Here is a 21223-nt window from a genome sequence, read left to right as displayed (position 1 = left end):
ATGATGACGACCACCGGTTTCTAATGTGCGGAAATGAAACAATCACATCGCGAGCACATTCTGCATAACTCCACGGAGGGATCCTCATCTGTCGATACGATGCCTCCATTGTTCAAATAGCCCACCATTAAATATGAGTGGAGGAGGAGGGGGTGGGGAGAGATGGTGGAGTGCCTGTGAGTAAACAGCCCCCATGGGGAGAGTCTAGATTTTTCTTGTGTTTTTAAATGCCTGTAGCACTGACATCCTTCTCTCAGTGTCGCTGTGGCTCAGTCCGTAGCACTCTCGCCTCTGAGGGACTCCAGGGACTTGAGCGCAGAAAAATCTAGGCTGACAGTCCAGTGCAGTGCTGAGGGAGTGCAGCATTGTCGGAGGTGCCGTCTTTTGGATGAGACGTTAAACCGAGGCCCCGTCTGCCCTCTCAAGCCCTAAAAGATCCCGCGGCACTATTTCGAAGAGGAGCAGGAGTTATCCCCGGTGTCCTGGCCAATATTTATCCCTTAAATATAACCCCAAAAAAACAGATTATCTGGTCATTATCACATTGCAGTTTGTGGGAGCTTGCTGTGCACAAATTGGCTGTTTCCCACATTACAACAGCGACTACACTCCAAATGTACTTAATTGGCTGTAAAGCGCTTTGAGACGTCCGGTGGTCGTGAAAGGCGCGATATAAATGCAAGTCTTTTTTCTTTCTCTGTCTTTTTCTCTCTCTCTCTCTCTCTCTCTCTCTCACACAGAGCATCTTCAAGGAAGCTCTTGCTAATGCTACATGCCTTTGTAAGATTTGCTAACCTCACAGCGAGGGAATGCAATCCCAACAAGAGGAAGTGACAAGAATAGCGCAGTCTTGACAGAATCGAATAAACAGCGTCCTGAAATGTTTCTCCCACTCCTGCCTGATAAGAGCTTTCTCAGGAAGCCCGATGAATATTTACAGAGTGTGGCAGTGCACAAACTAGAGGGTAACAGCACTGAACTGTCTGACTCTCACTGCGGTACGAAGCTATGCATCATCGGGAGCGATATTCCTGGCATATTTTGCATTGAAAGAATTGGTACAGTTTACTGGCTTAATAACAGACTCCACATCCCCCACTGACCTTCCTGGTAGGAAGAATAAGGAGGCAGCACACTCCTTGGACAATAAGATCTAAATGGGGTGGAGGAGCAAGGGATCTCAGAGTACAGGTGCACGCTCGCTAAAAGTAGTGACGCATGTTATAAGGCCATAAAAAAAATCATTCATTTCTAGAGAGTTAGAATTGAAAAGCAGAGAAGTTATGTTAAAAGTGTGTAGTTGAGTATTTGAAATAAACACTTGACACCAGGTCTGTGTTTGAAGATTCAAGCAGTCTTTATTCGCACCGGTGGGGAGGTGACCCGCTGCGAGTCGAGCCAGGTCACTGTCCAACGATACGTAGTTTCAAACAACCTTTTATACACTTAAACATACATGGTCAAACTCGTACACGATCCTTTGGCACAATTTGATTAGTTTAAAGACCGCGCGCACAGTAACTGGTCAATATCTTTCCGTGTCACGTAACGTCACTCGCTACTGTTTTCTGTCTGGCTTGCATAACATTAAGGTATCGCCTTCATAACCGAAGAAGCACATGACGGATGTGGCCACAATCTATTGTCGTTAACCTGACCTTTGCTCAGGCCAGGTTCTATCCCGTTAACGGTTCACTTCTGCCCCATTGTTCTGCTTTCCTACCCTCCTAGGTCCCTTGTGGTTCTATTTCTAAGTCATGCAGCTTACATCGGGTAGTTACTGCAAAGTCAACATGTTATTCAACTGCCTTTTAAGCAATCTAAAAGCTGGCCACTGAAAACAGCCCGTTAGTTCATTTGAGACCCGAGACCTCTTCTTAACCCTATAGTTATAGCAGAGCTTGAAATTCCCACATCAAGTGTATAGAACTTAGGTTACATCACACTTGGAGCACTGCGCACAGTTCTGGTCTCTATATTATTGAAAGGATATAGAGGCACTGGAGAAGGTGCATAAAAGATTTACAAGGATGATACCAGAACTGAGAGGGTATACCTATCAGAAAAGACTAACAGGCTGGGGCTCTTTTCCCCAGGAAAGAGAAGGCTGAGGGGTGATCCGATAGAGGTTGGTAAGATAATGAAAAGGTTTGATAGGCCCGGCAGGGCTACGGACCTTGTGCTGGGAGGTGGGATTAGGCTGGGTAGCTCTTTCTCGATCAGCAGGGACATGATGGGCTGAATGGCCTCCTTCTGTGTTGAAATTTTTCTACGATTCTATTCCTTTTCCACAGATGACTGGCTACATTGAGGTAGTGCCTAGTGCTGGAGGCCTAGTCAGAGGGGGAATGGAAGATGAGAATGGTCATTATCACATTGCTGTTTGTGGGAGCTTGCTGTGCACAAATTGGTGCGGCGTTCCTTGACATTACAACAGTGACTACTCTCCATAAGTACTTCATTAGCTGTAAAGTGCTTTGAGGTTGTGAAAGGCGCTATATAAATGCAAGTGTTTCTTTCTTAAGCACATGGCACAATGATTTGTAATTGAAAAAAATGGTAAATCCTGGAAGTGAATCATGAACCATTATTTATTTGAGTCCCGTAAACACTTGAACACATCCTTAATTGAAAATCTGAATTGTATATACTACACAATAATTTGGAGGTATTTCTGTCTTAAATCTTTCCTTGCTCTGACTACTAAGCTCTGACTCACTGCTCTGTACAAACTATTACCGTAGTTGATTTCTACAGAGCCTTCCGATCAGTTATATGTTTCACATAGGCATTCCATTGGGAATCTTCCAAATTGTGATCCAGTATTAATCTGAGATGACACCACAAACTCTCTGCACTGCTCCACTGATACGTTGCAATGACCTTTCTTTGTAAATCATTAGCAGTCGCCAGGAGGAAAATAAAATCTCTTTGTCTGCGAGAAGGGTTAACTTTTTGTGTTCGGTTTGGTTAGTATTAGGGAATGGGACATTTTCCCAACTTCTGCCACCCAGCATCAAGCAATCCCAGTTCAAGCACAGGACGGGTAAAGCCCTTTTTATTCTGCTCATTCATCGACCTTCACTGGTACCAGGTCCGGCAACGCCTCGATTTTAAAATTCTCATCCTTGTGTTCAAATCCCTCCCTGGCATCGCCCCTTTCCTCTCTCCGTAACCTTCTCCAGACACACAATCCTCCGAGATCTCTGCGCTCCTCCAATTCTGGCCTCTAGCGCTTTCCCGATTTTCATCGCTCCACCATCGGTGGCCTGCCTTCAGCTGCCGAGTTGCTAAGCTCTGGAATTCCCTCCGAAAACCTCTCCGCCCCGCTACCTCTCATTCCTCCTTTAAGACACTCCTTAAGGCCTATTTCTTTTGACCAAGCTTTTGGTCCATAGAAACATAGAGATTTACAGCACGGGTAGGAGGCCATTTCGGCCCATCGTGTCCGCGTCGGCCGACAAAGAACTATCCAGTCTAATCCCACTTTCCAGCTCTTGGTCCATAGCCCTGTGGGTTACGGCACTTTAAGTGCACATCCAAGTACTTTTTAAATGTGGTGAGGGTTTCTGCCTCTACCACCCTTTCAGGCAGTGAGTTCCAGACCCCCACCACCCTCTGGGTGAAGAAATCCCCCCTCATAAATCCTCTAAACCTCTCCCAATTACTTTAAATCTAAGTCCCCTCGGTTGTTGACCCCTCTGCCAAGGGAAGCAGGTCCTTCCTATCCACTCAATTCAGGCCCCTCATAATTTTATGCACATCAATATGGTCTCTCCTCAGCCTCCTCTGTTCCAAAGAAAACACATCCAGCATCTTCAATCTTTCCTCAGAGCTAAAATTCTCCAGTCCAGGCAACATTCTTGTAAATCTCCTCTGCACCCTCTCCAGTGCAATCCCATCTTTCCTGTAATGTGGTGACCAGAACTGCACGCAGTACTCCAGCTGCAGCCTAACCAGTGTTTTATACAGTTCAAGTATAACCTCCTCGCTGTTGTATTCCACGCCTCGGCCAATAAAGGCAAGTATTCCGTATGCCATCTTAACCACCTTATCTACCTGGCCTGCCACCTTCAGGGATCCGTGGACCTGCACTCCAAGGTCCATTTGTTCCTCCACACTTTTCAGTGTCCTACCATTTAATGTGTATTCCCTTTCCTTGTTAGACCTCCCCAAATGCATTACCTCACACTTATCCGGATTGAATTCCATTTGCCACTGCTCTGCCCACCTGACCAGTTCATTGATATCTTCCTGCAGTCCACAGCTTTCTTCTTCATCATCAACCACACGGCCGATTTTAGGCCCTTAATTTTGCCCAGCTTTGGGGCTGTTTTGTCGACGCTCAGTGATATTTTTGGCGGCGAAGCTCAGTCCAAAGATTCCCCAGTGTCGGGGTGCCGGCTTCAACTAGCATTTGGCACCAAACAGTCTGGCACTGGTGTACTTGTAAAGCAAGGTTCCGCGCCATTTCTGTACATAAGGCAAACTTTCCCCACCAACAACATTTTTGAACCGGCGCAGTGACCCTTGAAACACCGTCGGGAAAAACCCTCGCCCGCAGTTAAAGAATCCACACTGGCCCGCTGCTATCCCCGGCCAAAGGGGCTCCCTGTCTCTTACAAATAAACTTCAAAGTAATTTAAAAACCAAATACGAACTAAATTCAGGTATAAAATTAAAAATAAATGTAAACTTACCCAAGACTGATACTCCTGCGATGTACAAAGAAAAAGAAAAAATCTTTACCTTTTTCCATCAATGTTCTCATGGCCCAAAATAGCCCAAAAAGTTAAGGGAAACTTTTTGAAACTTCCCATAATGAAAAATCAGCATACCGATCGAAGCCGTCTTCTTCTGGCATCCAGTGCAGCCTTCTCCCCACTCCCCTGGATGTTGAATGCAGCCACTGCTAGCCCACCCAGCCAAAGGTCCCCCAGCCCAAGGTACCCCACCCACGCGGCCTGCTGTTAACCCCCCCCCCCCACAAGGTACCCCACCCACGCGGCCCGCTGTTAACCCCCCCCCCCCAAGGTACCCCACCCACGCGGCCCGCTGTTAACCCCCACCCAAGGTACCCCACCCACACAGCCCGCTGTTAACCCCCCGCCCAAGGTACCTCACCCACACGGCCCGCTGTTAACCCCCCGCCCAAGGTACCTCACCCACACGGCCCGCTGTTAACCCCCCCCCCCCCAAGGTACCCCACCCACGCAGCCCGCTGTTAACCCCCCGCCAAAGATACCCCACCCACGTGGCCCGCTGTTAACCCCCCCCCCCAAGATACCCCACCCATGCGGCCCGCTGTTAACCCCCACCCCCAAGGTACCCCACCCACGCGGCCCGCTGTTAACCCCCCCCCCCCCCCAAGGTACCCCACCCACGTGGCCCGCTGTTAACCCCCCGCCCAAGGTACCCCACCCACGTGGCCCGTTGCTAACCCAGTCTGCACACAAAGGACAGTGCAATACAGCCGAGGCTCAAAGGGAAGCGGCAGTGATCTCTAATAAAGGTGGAACATTACATTGAATTAAGAAAATAATCGCACCACAAATCTTTCCCCGCATGCGCTGTGTGGTTCCAGCGCACATGGGAGGCTCCGCCCTGCAGATTCGGGTCGGGTAGTGCCGGCACCAGAGGGTGGGCGTGTGGTGAGGAAACTGCAATTTTATTTTCAGCGCTGAGGGGCCGGGAAAAAAACAGCTGTCCAGGTAAGTGAACGCCACTTTTCTTCTTTAGGGAAACCTGAGCCCTTAGTGCCATCTGCAAACTTCTTAATCATACCCCCAACATTCAAATCCAAGTCATTGATACACACCACAAAAAGCCAGGGACTGAGCACTGCCCTAACATGTCCTTATGTGACTCTGGGTGTCAAATTTTGTTTGATTGCACGCCTGTGAAGTGTTTTGGGACATTTCACTACGGTAAAGTTGCTATATCAATGCAAGTTGTTGGTTTTGTACTTCCACAGCACCTGAGATGGAGCGGACAGACCTGATACGGTCCATGAGTACACACTGTTATTCCTACAGTGGGCTCCGAGCATGTACATTTTAAGCATGGCCATATTTAGTTTACAGAGCTATTGCTGTGTGAGCACTCACATTATCTGGGACAGTTTGTCCCGCTGGCTGTTCTGGTTTCCTGCTGATCATAAATTGTAGGGGAAGAATTCAATAATGAGGCCAAAATTCTTCAAAATTTCAGTGTTTTCGTCCTTCGAAAATACATTACCCCAAGCTGCATCACTTCCTCATAGTTGCCAAAGCAGGTAGTCATCACTATTAATTCAAATATTTAAAATTCTTGATCATCAGCTTTCCAGCCTCTACAGGGCTCGACAGGGTAGATGTAGGGAGGATGTTTCCTCTGGCTGGGGAGTCTAGAACCAGGGGTCACAGTCTCAGAATAAAGGGTTGGCCATTTAGGACTGAGATGAGGAGAAATTTCTTCACTCAGAGGGTGGTGAATCTTTGGAATTTTCTACCCCAGAGGGCTGTGGAGGCTCAGTCGTTGAGTATATTCAAGACCGAGATCGATAGATTTTTGGATACTAAGGGAATCGAGGAATATGGGGATCAGGCGGGAAAGTGGAGTTGAAGCAGAAGATCAGCCATGATGTTATTGAATGGTGGAGCAGGCTCAAGGGGCCGAATGGCCTACTCCTGCTCCAAATTCTTATGTTTCCGACCGCTGGAAGCATTTATACGTAACTGATGAAATCTTTCAAGTGAGGTTAATTTACCGAAAACAAGCATTTCACCCATATTCCACATTAGAAACAGGAGCAGGCCATTCAGCCCCTCGAGCCTTCTCCAACTTTCAATTACATCACAGCAGATCTGCCCCTCAATGGCATTTACCCGCCTTATCTCCGCGCCCCTTGATACCCCCTTACCAGACAAAAATCTATTGATCTCAGCATTCAGGAGTTTAATTTCCAATTTGCTCCCTTTCTCTCCCAACGTCCCCGATTGACACTGGGATGCAGTTCCATCGGCCGTGACAGCCCTCAGTTGCCGTGCCCCAGTCTCCACGTGCAAATCTAGATACTGAACATCGGCAGGCTATTCATAGAAACATAGAAAATAGGTGCAGGAGTAGGCCATTCGGCCCTTCGAGCCTGCACCGCCATTCAATGAGTTCATGGCTGAACATGCAACTTCAGTACCCCATTCCTGGTTTCTCGCCATACCCCTTGATCCCCCTAGTAGTAAGGACTACATCTAACTCTTTTTTGAATATATTTAGTGAATTGGCCTCAACAACTTTCTGTGGTAGAGAATTCCACAGGTTCACCACCCTCTGGGTGAAGAAGTTTCTCCTTATCTCGGTCCTAAATGGCTTACCCCTTATCCTTAGACTGTGTCCCCTGGTTCTGTACTTCCCCAACATTGGGAACATTCTTCCTGCATCTAACCTGTCTAAACCCGTCAGAATTTTAAACGTTTCTATGGGATCCCCTCTCATTCTGGAGATTTACTGGAATTTACTGGAATTCTTTGAGGATATAACGAGCATGGTGGATAGAGGTGTACCGATGGATGTGGTGTATTTAGATTTCCAAAAGGCATTCGAAAAGGTGCCACACAAAAGGTTACTGCAGAAGATAAAGGTACGCGGAGTCAGAGGAAATGTATTAGCATGGATAGAGAATTGGCTAGCTAACAGAAAGCAGAGAGTCGGGATAAATAGGTCCTTTTCGGGTTGGAAATTGGTGGTTAGTGGTGTGCCACAGGGATCGGTGCTGGGACCACAACTGTTTACAATATACATAGATGACCTGGAAGAGGGGACAGAGTGTAGTGTAACAAAATTTGCAGATGACACAAAGATTCGTGGAAAAGCGGGTTGTGTAGAGGACACAGAGAGGTTGCAAAGAGATTTAGATAGGTTAAGCGAATGGGCTAAGGTTTGTCAGATGGAATACAATGTCGGAAAGTGTGAGGTCATCCACCTTGGGAAAAAAAACAGTAAAAGGGAATATTATTTGAATGGGGAGAAATTACAACATGCTGCGGTGCAGAGGGACCTGGGGGTCCTTGTGCATGAAACTCTTTTAGAGTCTACCTGCAAAACATAAACATTAAACTGTGCCATGAATCCCAAAAAGTTAGTTTGCAGGTGCAGCAGGTAATCAGGAAGGCGAATGGAATGTTGGCCTTCATTGCGAGAGGGATGGAGTACAAAAGCAAGGAGGTCCTGCTGCAACTGTATAGGGTATTGGTGAGGCCGCACCTGGAGTACTGCGTGCAGTTTTGGTCACCTTACTTAAGGAAGGATATACTAGCTTTGGAGGGGGTACACAAACGATTCACTAAGCTGATTCCGGAGATGAGAGGGTTACCTTATGATGATAGATTGAGTAGACTGGGTCTTTACTCGGAGTTCAGAAGGATGAGGGGTGATCTTATAGATAATGAAAGGGATAGACAAGATAGAGGCAGAGAGGTTGTTTCCACTGGTCGGGGAGACTAGAACTAAGGGGCACAGCCTCAAAATACGGGGGAGCCAATTTAAAACCGAGTTGAGAAGGAATTTCTTCTCCCAGAGGGTTGTGAATCTGTGGAATTCTCTGCCCAAGGAAGCAGTTGAGGCTAGCTCATTGAATGTATTCAAGTCACAGACAGATAGATTTTTAACCAATAAGGGAATTAAGGGTTACGGGGAGCGGGCGGGTAAGTGGAGCTGAGTCCACGGCCAGATCAGCCATGATCTTGTTGAATGGCGGAGCAGGCTCGAGGGGCTAGATGGCCTACTCCTGTTCCTATTCTTATGTTCTTATGTTCTTATATTCTTCTGAACTCCAGTGAATACAAGCCCAGTTGATCCAGTCTTTCTTGATATGTCAGTCCCGCCATCCTGGGAATCAGTCCGGTGAACCTTCGCTGCACTCCCTCAATAGCAAGAATGTCCTTCCTCAAGTTAAGAGACCAAAACTGTACACAATACTCCAGGCCCTATACAACTGTAGCAACACCTCCCTGCCCCTGTACTCAAATCCCCTCGCTATGAAGGTCAACATGCCATTTGCTTTCTGAACCGCCTGCTGTACCTGCATGCCAACCTTCAATGACTGATGTACCATGACACCCAGGTCTCGTTGCACCTCCCCTTTTCCTAATCTGTCACCATTCAGATAATAGTCTGATCTCTGTTTTTACCACCAAAGTGGATAACCTCACATTTATCCACATTATACTTCATCTTCCATGCATTTGCCCACTCACCTAACCTATCCAAGTCACTCTACAGCCTCATAGCATCCTCCTCGCAGTCACACTGCCACCCAACTTAGTGTCATCCGCAAATTTGGAGATACTACATTTAATCCCGTCTAAATCATTAATGTACAATGTAAACAGCTGGGGCCCCAGCACAGAACCTTGCGGTACCTCACTAGTCACTGCCTGCCATTCTGAAAAGTACCCATTTACTCCTACTCTTTGCTTCCTGTCTGACAACCAGTTCTCAATCCATGTCAGCACACTACCCCCAATCCCATGTGCTTTAACTTTGCACATTAATCTCTTGTGTGGGACCTTGTCGAAAGCCTTCTGAAAGTCCAAATATACCACATCAACTGGTTCTCCCTTGTCCACTCTACTGGAAACATCCTCAAAAAATTCCAGATTTGTCAAGCATGATTTCCCTTTCACAAATCCATGCTGACTTGGACCTATCATGTCACCATTTTCCAAATGAGCTACTATGACATCCTTAATAATTGATTCCATCATTTTACCTACTACTGATGTCAGGCTGACTGGTCTATAATTTCCTGTTTTCTCTCTCCCTCCTTTTTTAAAAAGTGGGGTTACATTGGCTACCCTCCATTCGATAAGAACTGATCCAGAGTCTATGGAATGTTGGAAAATGACTGTCAATGCATCCGCTATTTCCAAGGCCACCTCCTTAAGTACACTGGGATGCAGTCCATCAGGCCCTGGGGATTTACGGCCTTCAATCCCATCAATTTCCCCAACACAATTTCCCGACTAATAAGGATTTCCTTCAGTTCCTCCTTCTTACTAGACCCTCTGACCCCTTTTATATCCGGAAGGTTGTTTGTGTCCTCTTTAGTGAATACCGAACCAAAGTACTTGTTCAATTGGTCTGCCATTTCTTTGTTCCCCGTTATGACTTCCCCTGATTCTGACTGCAGGGGACCTACGTTTGTCTTTACTAACCTTTTTCTCTTTACATATCTATAGAAACTTTTGCAGTCCGTCTTAATGTTCCCTGCAAGCTTCCTCTCGTACTCCATTTTCCCTGCCCTAATCAAACCCTTTGTCCTCCTCTGCTGAGTTCTAAATTTCTCCCAGTCCCCAGGTTCGCTGCTATTTCTGGCCAATTTGTAAGCTACTTCCTTGGCTTTAATACTATCCCTGAGTTCCCTTGATAGCCACAGTTGAGCCACCTTCCCTTTTTTATTTTTACGCCAGACAGGGATGTACAATTGTTGTAGTTCATCCATGCGGTCTCTAAATGTCTGCCATTGCCCATCCACAGTCAACCCCTAAAGTATCATTCGCCAATCTATCCCAGCCAATTCATGCCTCATACCTTCAAAGTTACCCGTCTTTAAGTTCTGGACCATGGTCTCTGAATTAACTGTTTCATTCTCCATCCTAATGTAGAATTCCACCATATTATGATCACTCTTCCCCAAGGGGCCTCGCACAACGAGATTGCTAATTAATCCTCTCACATTACACAACACCCAGTCTACAACTCTACAACTTACAGAAGCAAAATACTGCGGATGCTGGAATCTGAAATAAAAACAGAAAATGTTGCAAATGTTCAGCAAGTCAGGCAGCATCTGTGGAGACAGAAACACAGTTAACGTTTCAGGTCGATGACCCTTCGTCAGAACCCTTTAGGGTCAGTGGTGGCTCAGTGGGTAGCACCCTCGCCTCTGAGTCAGAAGGTTGTGGGCCACTCCAGGGGCTTGAGCACATAAATCTAGGCCGACACTCCCAGTGCAGTGCTGAGGGAGCACCACACTGTCAGAGGTGCCATCTTTTGGTTGAGACGTTAAACCAAGGCCCCGTCTGCTCTCTCAGGTGGACATAAAACATCCCGTGGCACTATTTCAAAGAAGAGCAGGGGAGTTATCCCCGGTGTCCTGGCCAATAGTTATCCCTTAATCAGCATACAAAAAAACAGACTATCTGGTCATTATCACATTGCTGTTTGTGGGAGCGTGCTGTGTGCAAATTCGCTGCCATGTTTCCCACATTACCAAAGTGACTGCACTTCAAAAGTACTTCATTGGTTGTAAAGTGCTTTGAGACGTCCGGTGGTCGTGAAAGGCGCTATAGAAATGCAAGTCTTTCTTTCTAGAGGGCATTACAAAACTGGAACCAATGGCTTATTTTTCCTCACTCCCTAACCCAGGGGCTGAAGACCAATTGAATTGCCCCAACTGTGTTGTCGATGTCAGGTTGGTAATATTGATACTCACAGTCTTGGTATGCTTGGAATAACTGGGACATATGGAATGGATTCCTTATCGAGGAGCCCACAGTACAACCTGAAGGATCAAACCTTCCTCGCAAACAGTGGGCAACCATCAACCACCTCAGAACCGGTCACGGTCGATGCTGCCACCTTCTCCATCGGTGGAAGATTAAAGCATCCCCATCATGTGACTGTGGAGCTCCTAATCAGACCCTGGAGCACATCATCGAGCACTGCCCTCAGAGGAAATTCGCAGGCAGCCTACAGGATATCCACACTGTTACACCGGAAGCTTTGGCCCTGGATATCCAACTTGGATATTGACATTTGATTTGCTTTGCTACTACCGTATGGAAATAGTCTTCGAAATGAATGAAATAAATAACTTGCATTAACATAGCGCCTTTCATGACTTTAGAATATCCCAAAGCACTTAACAGCCAATTGATTACTTTTGAAATGTAGTCACTGGTGCAATGGAGGAAAAATCGGCAGCTAATTTGCGCACAGATATATATGACCAGATCACCTACTTTTTTTGATGTTGGTTGAGGGATAAATATTGGCCAGGACACCGGGGAGAACTCCCCTGCTCTTCTTCGAAATAGTGCCATGGGATCTTTTACATCCACCTGAGGGGGCAGACGGGGTCTCGGTTTAACGTCTCATCCGAAAGATGGCACCTCCGACAGTGCAGCACTCCCTCGATACTGTCGCTGGGAGAGTCGGCCCAGATTCTGCGGAGTGGGGCTTGTTGCTAAGTATGTACAGATAACAGGCTCAAACTCAAAGAGCTCTTCCCCTAGCTCAAGGCTGCCCATTCTATAGCTCTTTGGTTACATGTGACGCCATCCAGGCCTAAGCAATCAAAGCCATAAAGCCCAGGCAACTCAGCCTCTTTGTGCTTAACGTTGCTTAATAGCTGGTTGGCCTTGTTTGAGTTTCATGGACTCTCTAGGTTTAGCGTAGGCTATATTTAGCACTGCTCAATATTGATAGGTAACTCCTGAATCTGGCTACAGTCCCCACCATTTAATACGCTCACGTTTAAAACGGGCAGTCGCTTATAATTTCCACAAAGTAACCATTAACCATTTGCATTAACCTCAATTTCACAGATGCCAGCTACACCGTCTGAAGCGCTCCGTTTATTTGAGGCAGAAACAGCTGTGTTTACTCACCAGTTCCCCCCTCATTAAGGTGCACTGCAAAGAGATAGGTTTTAAGGAGCGACTTAAAGGTGCAGAGAGAGGCGGAAAAGTTTAGGGAGGGAATTCCAGAGCTTCGGGTCGAGGCAGCTGAATGACTTCAGCATGTCATTGGCATCTGTCAGTTGCCAGGGTTTCCCAAGAGACCGAACAGGGGGAGGCCATTCAGCCCCTCGAGCCTATTAAATAGGAACAGGAGGAGAACATTCTATCCCTCGAGCCTGTTATATAGGAACAGCAGGAGGCCATTCTATCCCTCGAGCAAGATACATAGGAACAGGAGGAGACCATTCAGCCCCTCGAGCCTGCTGCACAAGAACAGGAGGAGGCCATTCAGCCCCTCGAGCCTGCTGCACAGGAACAGGAGGAGGCCATTCAGCCCCTCGAGCCTGTTACATAGGATTAGCAAAAGGGTAATCAGCCCCTCGAGCCTGTTACATAGGATTAGCAAAAGGGTAATCAGCCCCTCGAGCCTGTTACATAGGATTAGCAAAAGGATAATCAGCCCCTCGAGCCTGTTACATAGGATTAGCAAAAGGGTAATCAGCCCCTCGAGCCTGTTACACAGGAACAGGAGGAGGCCATTCAGCCCCTCGAGTCTGTTACACAGGAACAGGAGGAGGCCATTCAGCCCCTCGAGCCTGTTACACAGGAACAGGAGGAGGCCATTCAGCCTCTCGAGCCCGTTACATACGACCAAGCAGGAGGCCATTGAGTCCTTCGAGCCTGTTACGCTCTTCAATTAGATCATGGCTGATCTGTACCAACTCCATTTTCCTGCCTCTGCTCCATGTTCCTCGGTACCCTTACCGAACAAAAATCTATCGATCTCTGTCTTGAAAATCTCAGTTGACCCTCACGATCCACAGCCTTTTGGGGGGAGAGAATTTCAGATTTCCACCACCCTTTGTGAGCGCAAAAATGCTTCTCGATTTCATTCCTAAATGACCTAGCTCCAGTTTTAAGATTATGTCCTCTTGTTCTGGATTTCCCCACCGGAGGAAATAGTTTGCCTGTCTCTAACTTGTCGAATTCCTTAATCATGTTAAGCACCTTGATTAGATCGCCCTCATTCAACCTTCTAAACACAGCGGAATACAAACCAAGTTTATGGAACCTGTCTTTGTGATTTAACCCTCGATATCTTGGCATAATTCTGCTGAATCTGCACTACGCCCCTTCCAAGACCAAAGTACTTTTTAAAAATTGAACGCAGTGCTCCAGATGGGATCAGACCCAGGCTCTGAACAACTGATCCATCACTTTCTCACTTTCCAATTCCAACCCCCCTGAGATAAAGGGTCAGCATTCCGTTAGCCTCTTTTGATTACGGTGTTTACCTGTGCGCTAGCTTTTAGTGATTTGTGCACACGGAAAAGAAACACTTGCATTTATATAGCACCTTTCACGACCACCAGACATCTCAAAAAGCACTTTACAACCAATGAAGTACTTTTGGAGTGTAGTCACTGTTGCAATATGGGAAACGCGGCAGCCAATTTGCGCACAGCAAGCTCCCACAAACAGCAATGCGATAATGACCAGATAATGTATTTTTGTTATGTTGATTGAAGGATAAATATTGACCAAGACACCAGGGATAACTCCCCTGCTCTTCTTCGAAATAGTGCCGCGGGATCTTTTACATCCACCCGAGAGGGCAGACAGGGCCTCGGTTTAACGTCTCATCCGAAAGATGGCACCTCCGACAGTGCAGCACTCCAATGGAGTATCAGCCTAGATTTATGTGCTCAAGTCCCTGAAGTAATATTTGAACCCACAACCTTCTGACTCAGAGGCTGACATGGACCCTGAAATGCCTTTAAGTGATTTGATCTTGTATTCATATTCCGTCACCCCTCACTATCTCTGTGATCTCCAGCCCTACAGCTCCTACTATCTCTGCGCTGATTTCTGTCGCTCCACCAATGGCGGCCGTGCCTGCATCCGGCGGGGCCCTAAAGCTTTAGAATGGCCTCCCTAAACCTCTCTGCATCGCTACCGCTCTCTCCTCCTTTGAACTGACCGCTTTGGCCAAGATCTTTGGTCACCTGTCGTAATATCTCCTTTTACAGCTCGGTGTCAAAATTTTGTTTGAAAATGCTTCTGTGAGCGCCTTGGAATGTTTTACGTGAAATGCAGGCTCTGGTTGAGCTAAAGGCCACCATTCCATTAGCCCTCTTTCGATTACTTTGTGAACCTGTGCACTATATTTTTTAGTGATTTGTGCAGACGCACTTTATCCCTGTGCTCAATGTTGAGCTGCCGCAAATGAATCATCGGTGTGCCCTTGCAGCACCTTTGCCATCCACCACTTCTCCATAAAATACCTGCTTCAGCAACCGTGTGCAGTCCATCTTAACAACAATGTCCAGCCCAACAGAGCTGAGCGAAGATTATCATCGCCTCAATGCCAATGCTGTCAGCGTGTTCCAATACTTTGTTGTGAGTAATCTTGTCCTGTCACCTAAAAGAAAGATTTGCATTTATATAGCGCCGTTCACAACCGCAGGACGTCCCAAAGTGCTTTACAGCCACTTTACTTTTGAGGAATAGACAATGCTGTAATACAGGAAACGCGGCAGAATTTTGCACACAGCACGCTCCCACAATCCGTAGTAAAGCACGAAGGTCTCAGCCATTAGCTCAGTGGGTAGCACCCTCGAGTCTAAGTCAGAGAGTTGTGGGTTCGAGTCCCACTCCAGTGACATGAGCGCAAAAATCTAGGCCGACACTCCCAGTGCAGTGCTGAGGGAGTGCTGCACTGTCAGAGGTGCCGTCTTTCAGATGAGACGTTAAACTGAGGCCCGGTCTGCTCTCTCAAGTGGACGTAAAAGGTCCCATGGTATTATACCGAGGAGCAGGGGAGTTATCCCCAGTGTCCTGGGCCAATATTTATCCCTCAATCAACATAACAAAAAAAAAATTATCTGGTCATTATCACATTGCTGTTTGTGGGAGCTTGTTGTGTGCAAATGGGCTGCTGTGTTTGTGACATTACAACAGTGACTACACTCCAAAAGAAGTACTTCATTAGCTTTAAAGCGTTTTGGGACATCCGGTGGTTGTGAAAGGTGCTATATAAATGCAAGTTTTTCCAGTGCACCTTACTATAGAGTGACCATGTTTTGCAACCATACATCATCATCATAGGCAGTCCCTCGGAATCGAGGAAGACTTGCTTCCACTCTTAAATTGAGTCCTTAGGTGGCCGAACAGTCCAATACGGGAATTACAGTCTCTGTCACAGGTGGGACAGGTAGTCGTTGAGGGAAAGGGTGGGTGGGAAGTCTGGTTTGCCGCACGCTCCTTCCGCTGCCTGGCGACGAGACTCGAGATGCTCAGCACCCTCCCGGATGCACTTCCTCCACTTCGGACGGTCTTTGGCCAGGGACTCCCAGATGTCAGTGGGGATGTTGCACTTTATCAGGGAGGCTTTGAGGGTGTCCTTGTAACGTTTCCTCTGCCCACCTTTGGCTCGTTTGCCGTGAAGGAGTTCCGAGTAGAGCGCTTGCTTTGGGAGTTTCGTATCTGGCATGCGGACAATGCACACCTGCCTCATAAACAGCCACCTGATATGATTGTTAATTTTAGGATTGTAAAGGGACGAGATAGTGTAGACTGTGTTATTTCACCGTGTCCAGCATAGTAGATCCACAGGAGATGGTCTGCGCTTCCAGAGGGTGAATTCAAAAAGGAATCAGCGGAATCATTATTTCAGTGAGCCAGTTGTCAATCTATGGAACAGGCTCCCTAGTGACGGGTGGAAGCAGTTCATTTTGACTCATTCAAATGCAAATTAGATTAATTTCTTTCAGAAAATAACATTTTGGAATCCAGTATATGAGCAATTTGAGGCATGATGTGTGCTGAGTGTCGTGAGCCTGGGAGGAACATGTGACTTTGGACCTATGGTTCACAAAGCTCTCTTCCACTACGGGATTTCCTCGTGTCTGGGTCTGTTGTCGACTCAGTGATAGAGAGTGATTGCTGTGATTGGTCAACAATTCCATTATCGTTATATCATATGATTACCAGGATGTTAGAAGGTGACCTAGATGGACCTTGGGTCTATCTCCCTCTAGCAATTCCTATAAACTTTCACTTTCGTGAAAAGTGTCAAGTGGCTCAGTGGGCAGCACTCTCGCCTCGGAGTCAGAAGGTTGTGGGTTCAAGTCCCACTCCAGGGACTTGAGCACATAAATCGAGGCTGACACTCCCAATGCAGTGCTGAGGGAGTGCCGCACTGTCGGAGGGGTCGTGTTTCTGATGAGACGTTTAAACCGAGGCCCCGTCTGCTCGCAGGTGGCCATTAAAGATCCCATGGCACTATTTCGAAGAAGAGCAGGGGAGTTATCCCCGGTGTGGCCTGGGCCAATATTTATCCCTCAATCAACATATCAAAAACAGATTATCGGGTCATTGTTACATTTGTAGGAGCTTGCTGTGCGTAATTTGGCTGCTGCGTTTCCTACATTACAACAGTGGCTAGACTTCAAAAAGTACTTCATTGGGTGTAAAGCACTTTGAGACGTCCGGTGGTCGTAAAAGGTGCTATATAAATATAAGTCTTTCTTTTTAACTATAATACTGGGCTGATCCCAAGCAGGTTTGGCCAGCTGATCAAGGAGTAGTTCGTCTCATGTTAAACTTTATACAAATGGAGAGCTTTTGATGACAACATAGCATGGAGATCCTGCAAAAGGTGGGAATTTAACTTAGGCCCCCATTATTTCTTACGTGTTTTAAGCTTGTTTCATCAAAATAAAAAGCAACTTCAACATTTTAAGCTGGGTGATCCTTTATCGATCAAACCTGAAAAAAGGGATAGTGTGAAGTGATGATCTTTAACTGAGTTCTTTCTGAATTTTGTGAGTAACTTGGGAGGGGATGCACCATCCTATTTTTATTCAAAGTGTCTTTTCTCCTGATTCTTGGAGTTCCATCGAGCGGCTTGTGTTGTGAGGACAAGCTGCACAAACTTAACTTGTATTCCCTGGAGTGTAGGAGATTGAGGGGCGATCTAATCGAGGTGTTTCAAATGTTAGAAGGATTGAATAGGACAGGTACAGGGAAACTGCTTCCTCTGGTGGGGGAATCGGGAACAAGGAGACATGATCCTCAAATGAGAGCCAGGCCGTTCATGGGTGATGTCAGGAAGCACTTCCTCACACAAAGGGTAGTGGAAATCTGGAACTCACTTCCCCCAAAAGGCTGTGGATACTGGGGGAAAATTGCAGCTTTCAAAGCTGAAATTGATAAGATTATTGTTGGTAAGGATATCAAGGTTTAATGTATTTGCTTTGTGGGCTCTTTGCTTAAGAATTCATAGCAACTCATTGCTATTAAGAACTAGTTGATTGTAAAATATTTGCTAATCAATCACACGACACATTACCAGTTCATCCACCAGGCTCACAACTGCATACCTCATCCTGGATCCCCCGAACCCAACTGGCTGGGGTTTTATTGAATCTTCTGAACATCACGTTGACTGGCTAAGCCACTGACAGCACAACAGCTCTACAAACCTGTGAGCATGCTCACAGGTGCATACATTATACAAGAGATATCGAGCAAAGGCAGGAAAGTAGAGTTGAGGCAGAGATCAGTCAGTGTCTAGTTGAATGGTGGAACCGGCTCGAGGGGCTGAATGGCCTCCTAATGTTCCTATTTATTGACTGCGCAAGAGACAGGTTTGAGGCCGGACTTCATTCAGCAAAGCTCCTATTAGAATTTTCCGAGCATGGGTGCCAATGTCACACACGCAATACGACTTCCTGTTCAGGACAAGTGATTAAAGCTTAGTCTTGAAACAATTTCAGCATTTAAGGTCACAAAATTCCGCTTGTTAACGAAAAACAGGAGGTTTTCCTCTATAATTAACCCACTCGCAGAATGGCAAGAATGCATGACTTCAAAGTAACAATCTCTAAGAATGCAATTTTATTACTGGGCCATTAATTATAGAGAGAAAAAGCAACATTCTGCAGCTCGAGTTAAATTGTGCCTGCTGTGGACATTGTTGTGTAAAAGTCTGTAGACAGTGACTCCTAGTGGTATTAGAGAGTCATGTGGCATTACAGTCATGGCAGAGGTTAGACCTCAAAGAAAGACTGGCATTTATATAGTGCCTTACATGACCATCGGCTGTCTCAACGTGCATTACAGCCAATGAAGTACTTTTGGAATGTAGTCACTGTTGTAATGTAGGAAACGCGGCTGCAAATTTGCGCACAGAAAACTCCCACAAACAGCAATGCGATAATGATGAGATAAACTGTTTTTGTTATGTTGGTTGAGGGATAAATATTGGCCAGGACACCGGGGATAACTCCCCTGCTCTTCTTCAAAATAGTGCCATGGGATCTTTTACGTCCACCTGAGAGGGAAGACGGGGCCACGTTTTAACATTTTATCCTAAAGACGGCACCTCCAACAGTGCAGCACTCCTTCAGCACTACATTGGGAGTGTCAGCCTAGATTTATGTGCTCAGGTCCCTGGAGTGGAACTTGAACCCACAACCTTCTGATTCAGGTGAGTGTGCTACCCACTGAACCACGGCTGACACAGTTCAGGTGAAGTATTGTCCCGGAATTTCCGGGGCCGATGACCATAAACGCACACTACATGCTGTCGTTACGTGCCCCATAGATTCCGGGGTTTCCACATGCGATGCAGCAAAACCCGAAATTTGCGATCTGTCAAGTTTCAGCTTGACAGATCGTATGAATCCGCAGGAAATGGACATCCGCTGATGCAGAGTTTGGCTATTTGCCCGACTACTGCCCAGCGAATGCCCACAAAACACTCATCAAAATGTTGAATCAGTTTGGGTGGAGATGAGGAATAATATGGGGATAAAGTCGCTGATGGGCGTAGTCTATAGGCCACCTAACAATAGCTGCGCTGTTGGACAGAGTATAAATCAAGAAATAATGGAGGCTTGTAAAAAAGGAACGGCAATAATCTTCATATTGATTGGACAAAGCAAATTGGCCAGGGTAGCCTTGAGGAAGAGTTCATAGAGTGTATCCGGGATAGTTTCCTTGAACCAACCAGGGAACAGGCTATCTCAGATCTGGTACTGTGTAATAAGACAGGATTAGAAACGATCTCCTAGTAAAGGATCTTCGAGGAATGAGTGGCCATAGCATGGTTGAATTTCACATTAAGTTGGAGGGTAAGAAAGTTAGATCTCAAACCAGTGTCCTAAACTGAAACAAAGGAGACTACAAAGGTATGAAGGCAAAGTTGGCTAAAGCGGACTGGGAAAATAGATGGTTAATGAGCAGTGGCAGACATTTAAGGAGATATTTCATAACTTGCAACAAAAATATATTCCAATGAGAAGGAAAGACTGTAGGAGAAGGGATAACCATCCGTGGCTAACTAAGGAAATAAGGGATGGTATCAAATTGAAAACAAGGGCATACAAAGTGGCCAAGACTAGTGAGAGGCCAGAGGATTGGGAAACTTTTAAAAGTCAGCAAAGAACGACTAAAAATATAACAAAGTGAGGGAAGATAGAATTTGAAAGTAAACTAGCACGAAATATAAAAACAGATAGTAAGAGTTTCTACAGGTACATAAAAAGGAAAAGAGTAGCTAAAGTAAATGTTGCTCCCTTAGAGGATGAGACTGGGGAATTAATAATGGGGAACAGGGAAATGGCAGAGACTTTGAACAAATATTTTGTATTGGTCTTCATGGTAGAAGACATAAAAACATCCCAATAGTGGATAATCAAGAAGCTATTGGGAGGGAGGAACTTAATACAATCACTATCACTAAAGAAGTAGTACTCGGTAAAGTAATGGGACTAAAGGCGGACTAGTCCCCTGGACCTGATGGCTTGCATCCTAGGGTGCTAAAAGAAGTGGCTGCAGAGATTGTGGATGCATTGTTTGTAATCTACCAAAATTCCCTGGATTCTGGGGAGGTCCCAGCGGATTGGAACTACAAATGTAACGCCCCTATTTAAAAAAGGAGGCAAACAGAAAGCATGAAACTATAGACCGATGAGCTTAACATCTGTCATTGGGAAAATGCTGGAGTCCATCATAAAGGAAGCTGTAGCAGGTCATTTGGAAAAGCATGATTCAATCAAGCAGAGTCAGCATGGTTTTATGAAAGGGAAATCATGTTTGACAAATTTTCTGGAGTTCTTTGAGGATGTAATGAGCAGGGTGAATAAGGGGGAACCAGTGGATGTCATGTATTTAGATTTCCAGAAGGCATTTGATAAGGTACCACATAAAAGGTTACTGCACAAGATCACAGTGTGGGCTGGCCTGTGCTGCCCCTGGGCCTTTGCCTCTTCTGGGCCCTGTGTAATAACAAAGGCACAGTCTAATGTAATGGGAAAAGGGACTGGGTGTTGTCAGCCTTGCTCACTGGTAGCACTCTCGCCTCTGAGTCATGGGTTCAATTCCCACTCCAGCGATTCGAGCACATATTCAGGCCGAGACTCGCGGTGCCTGTGCTGAGGAGTGCAGCACTGTCGAAGGTGCTGTCTTTCCAATGAGTCTTCAAACCAAGGCCT

The sequence above is a fragment of the Pristiophorus japonicus genome, chromosome 17, assembly GCF_044704955.1.
Source record: "Pristiophorus japonicus isolate sPriJap1 chromosome 17, sPriJap1.hap1, whole genome shotgun sequence".
Classification (NCBI taxonomy): Eukaryota; Metazoa; Chordata; class Chondrichthyes; family Pristiophoridae; genus Pristiophorus; species Pristiophorus japonicus.
The sequence above is the reverse complement of the archived record's forward strand: the minus strand, read 5'-3'. Positions refer to the sequence as shown.